Raw genomic sequence first — 5,157 nt, 5'->3', positions numbered from 1 at the left:
ATTAGTCGAATTTTTAAAACATGCTGAATATAAGGAATAACACAAGAAACACAAGTGTTCTGACGCAGGAAACGTTTGATTATCAACCACTTCCATTAGCTGAAACCAAACGAAAGTCAAATCAGTGTAGATTAACTTCAAAGAAATGATTGATGCCATGAAAAAAATGAGAAAAACTATTCCTCATACTCATTATCAAAGGATAACCAGGACCTGGATGACTGGGACAGTATAAAAGGTTCTTATGAACATGCTTTACTCACCTGGTCCTACACTTGAATTCACTTAATTAACTTCATGCTTCGCTCAATTGCATCTTATTTCCTTCCCTTAAAGATGGAAGAACCTCTGAACCATCTAAAGAGGCGTACATTTTGCATGACGTCATACAGCTGGATTAGCTGAAACTAGTCTTTTCACTTGTTGAATTGATTTATTAACTCTAAGTCGAACTACATGACTGGACACAAACTGGTGAATAGCTTTCTGTTTTTAAAATAAATATGTGCAAAAAGCCTTTAGATTCAAGTCCTGCTGTGTGAATCCTGCCTAAAACAAGACTGTGGTTGCACTTGCAGCCTACATACGACTACATGAAACTGTGGATGAATGTAAAGCGGGGTGGAGATGACATGGAGCGAGCGTTGCCAGCACACGTGTCGCTGAAGTCCTGCCTTTAATATGTGAGCCGTGTCTGCTCCACCGTGAAGCTCGGACAGAGGTCAAAGGGATGAGCTTCATCTGTCTGCAGCGCCGTGAGCTCTGATCAAAAGAGCAAGCCTTTCTCATCTCAACTCCAAACAATCTCTCTGAGCGTCTGCCCCAGGCTGCAGCATGTTGACACCACACACACCAGGTGTAATGGAACTGACCTCCATTGACAGTTCGTTGCCGTTTCGCAAATAGACACATCAATAAGAGCTGCTGCACCGGGCCGGTGCAGCACGAACTATCAACTCAGCAGGTTGTAAATAAAGGTTGGACAGCTGCAGCAGCAAGATGCAGACAGGGCTTCTTCGCTTGCAACATGTATTTGTAGCTGCAGGATGAGCAGAAACACAGAGGGTGTGTTTTAATGTCAGTCATGACATTCGGAGGAAAAAGGAAATCAGTGCGAGTCTGATTGTTCTGTTCCGTTAGATAAAAACTCTTCTTTGGGTCTGTTCGTTGTTCTGATGGTGTAATAACATCACATTGTCATTATTATCTCTGTGATGGAGCCTTTCATTGTACTTCTCACTCCCAGAGTCTCTGATTAATGACAGGGATTTATAATCACACCTCCGCAGCTCTGACATTTCATTTCAGAAAGTGACATGACAGGGAATGAAATGTTCCCCCAGTCACATCACTGCCGGCCACTGACACATGAGCAGAACACAGATGAGGAAATTAACGTCCAGGCTGAGTTACAGAGCAGGTGTCGTTTACTGTAGGAAACGATACAGAGAATATCAGTCGTATGTGGTTAATACAATTAAGTTTTACCCAAAGATTTATTCCAATCTTTTAATGTGGACACAGTAAGCAGTCTGCTGCCTTTTGGCTTCGTGGTTTTAACACATCCCCCTGCATTAGGAGAATTGTTGAGCATCTTCACCATCATCATTAGCATCATGTCTTTTGTGTGTCAGAATGTTCAGACTGACCAGCACTAGTCATGATCACCCGTCTTGTTTCTTGACCTGCTTCCTCTGCTCTGTTGTTGTTTGTGTGTTTGAGGGGTTCGTATGAGAGATAATAATAAAACAATGTTTAGATTTCCCCAGTAACACTTGAATTCATCGCCACTCAACAGCAGCAGCGACTGCGTTCAGTAAGGATTTGGTTCCACTCTGGGACCAGTTTTCTTGAGCCAGAGCCAGTTCTCTTTCTGTTGAAATGCAAAGAGCAGGTTCAGAATGAAGCACTGGTTCTGCACCAGCCTTCGAACCGACTGAGCGGAAAGGGGTAACACATTTGTAGTAGTAAGCCCTTCTCCTCCTCAAGGTATCTTTTGCTGGTGGTTACAACAGAACCTCCAAATATCTTAAGTATCAAGAATGAATCTCCTGTAGTTTGTGATAAACAGGGTTTATCCCGTCTCCTGCCCAGTGCACACGATCACAACACACATTAGACATCTGTATAGAAGTAAAATATGCACACACATCCCTCTGAGTCCTGTTTCCTCTTTCTTAGTGTTAGTAATGAACTGTGCTCGTGACAGGGTCTTTGAAGGAAGGTGCCACTGTCAGCAGACCTGTTACATCTGACAGCGTTCATTAAGTCAAGGTGATGAGCTGCAAACCCAGACAGCAGGGGTTGTGATGGCAAGCCAGTTCAGCCGTCAAAACTGATTAAGACATCAAGGCTCATATCTGGGGAATGGAAGGATTGGTTGTGGGAGGGGAGGCAGGCCAGAGTCTGCGGACAGCAATATCCTAATCGAAGTAATGTCTCAATAATGGGATGTGAACACTCAGGTGGGCATGGCATGAGGTGGAGAGGAACGGGGTCATGAGAATGGGATGAGGAGGGGGAAATGAGAAACGAAGAGTGATGTGCTATCACAGAGATGGTCCCTCCACAGATGGGCCTCCAACTGGGCGTCTCTCCAGGGAGGTGGCTTTTGATGTGATGTCAGAAATCACAGGAAGAGGTCAGCAGATTCCTTCTATTACTTTCCCTGGGGTAGTTTGGAGGGTTGTGATGTTTTTAAGAGATGCATTTTAATGTTTTTCTTATTTAGAATTATATTCCAGCAGTGATACCGGTGTATTGTGTGATGTGGTTTTGTGGTTGGATGTGTTTTAGAGAGAACTAGTGTTTGTTTTTTGCTGATCCTTTCAAAACATTAATACAATACACACTGTGTCTTAGATAAGATGATGAATGATCAAAACATCCGTCACTGACATTAGGAATTAAAGGGAAAAGTGCAGCCTGCATCAGCAATAGTTGATCAGACCACATGAAACACTGATGATGTGTCTCCTACTACTCTTGTTACTGATTCCAAATGGTTTTACAGAAATACTTCATTTTGAGGAGCTGAGCTGTGTCGAGAGGCTGTGCTGCATGTTTAGCTCAAAAATTAATACCCAGCTCATTCAACGTGACAGAAGAACAGCGCTCTCTAGGAGTTAAATGCATGTGTGTGATAGGAAAATACAAAGAATACAATGAATAATGCAATTTTAATAATCCAGATCTGCTGTTTTTCAAACAGGGGGTCCAACAATAAATATCACATTTTGTTATATATATATTAGTGCACTCGTTCACATTATGACAGTGTAGTCGGTGCTGTGTACCAGTCTTCTGATGTAGAAGAGTAAAGCAGGACAAACCAAACATTGTGGCTTTGTACGAAACCTTGACAGCTTCGTGTGTAAAGGCCTCACACACTGAAAGTCTTAAACTACTGTGGAACTGCTGTCAAACATGCTCGTGTTGTGATTTGTTCACTCTCAGTATGGAGCGGCTGGCAGCTTTTAGTTGCTAGGCTACATTTGCATGCAGCGAATGCTTCTTTACTCATTAAGCGTCTTTTGGAAACAGGATAAAGAGGCTTTTATGTCGGCCACTCTCTTTAACTATCGCTTCTCTTTGTGCTGTGTTGATTGGTTTGTGCGATCTTAGCGTGACTCACCAGAGGCGAGATGACATAAAAAGCCTGCAAGGACAAATGATCTTCTTGGTAGTGTGTCAAATCCTACAACAGGTGTCTGACTTTATGATGTGGGGAGTTACTTTCTTTAATAGTTTATTAGAGTTTTATAATCTCCTACTGTTACCTGTTAATTTAACACCTTACAGAGTCCAGACGAGGCCGGTCGATGCTGAAAGTCACAAAACTCAATCACCAATCACAACTTAGAGACGGTAGTTGTTTATTTGCTATTTAAAACTTATTGTTGGTCTTTAAAATACATATTATATATATATATATATATATATATATATATATAATCAGTGGATTCTGGTGCAGCAGTGAACAGATATGATACTAATTTATATTCAGAGGTGTTCGGGGGGGAGCCCAGTATGCAAAGACGTCAATTAGGAGAGACAGCTCATGGTGAGGCCTCAGGCTGTGGCTGCACCGGTTAAACGCGGGTTAGATACTGAAGACTGGTGAAGAAACACCAGAACTGGAGCCAGACTCCAGACTTGCCTCAGGCTTTGCCCCCGTGTCTGTGACCTTCAGCTCAAAGCTTCACTGTGAGGCCGACAGAGCGAGTGGCAGGAGGTCCACACAAGAAGGGATGAACTGAAACAACGAAGCAGTTATCGAACTGTAACCAGGGTAGAGTCAGAGGTCAGCAGGTAAAACTTTAGCAAACAGCCTGTTTCCAACTTCTCCAACATCAGCTAGAGTAAGATGTCGCCCTCTAGAGGCAGCAGAGTGCTTCACACGTCCAGTTTGACACTGACATACAGTGACAATGATTTACACTAAACTAGACATTTTATAAAACTCATGGCTTTTTGAAGATGTCACTGCTTTTAGATTAATATTTGTAAATGAATATTTGACACATGGACAAATAAAAATTCCCATTAAGCTGCTCCATAAATTTCAATGTTACACATACTTGTCAAACACTGTAGAGTTTGGTGCTAAAGTGATGCACAGAAATGTGTCATCGTAATCAGCTGAGGGTTAAAATAAAACCATATGTAACATGAGACACATCATTTTGACCCAACTAGTTTAAATCCTGGGTAGACATGCATCTTTTCAGTCTGACACAAAGTGTTTTAAATATCAGTTGTCCACTTTTCTCTTACTATACAAGGCTTTACTTATATATTTTTGTAAATACCCAGTGCTGTCTCACAACTAGAAACTCTTCAAGCCTTGACTTTTATCTGTTGTTACAGGAGGAGCTGCAGTTTGGAGATTATTGAGACAACAGAGGAGGTTTCTTCCAACAACATTTTTTCCAGTGATAAGATAGAAGTAAATGTGACTTGTGGCTAACTAACTAGTGTCCATTGTTAAAGTTTCAACCACAGCCTTCTTGTGGATTCACACACACTGTTAGGAATCGTCCTCCATAAATCATGTGGGATTCTGCAACCGTATTCGACCACCGAGTGGGCGCTCTTCCCAATCCACGATCTTTGCAGTAAACAGGAAACGGCTCCTGCTTCCGGTTTCCCCCCCTC

This window comes from Anabas testudineus, chromosome 9 (assembly GCF_900324465.2).
Source record: "Anabas testudineus chromosome 9, fAnaTes1.2, whole genome shotgun sequence".
Taxonomy (NCBI): Eukaryota; Metazoa; Chordata; class Actinopteri; order Anabantiformes; family Anabantidae; genus Anabas; species Anabas testudineus.
Note: the sequence above shows the minus strand (reverse complement) of the source record.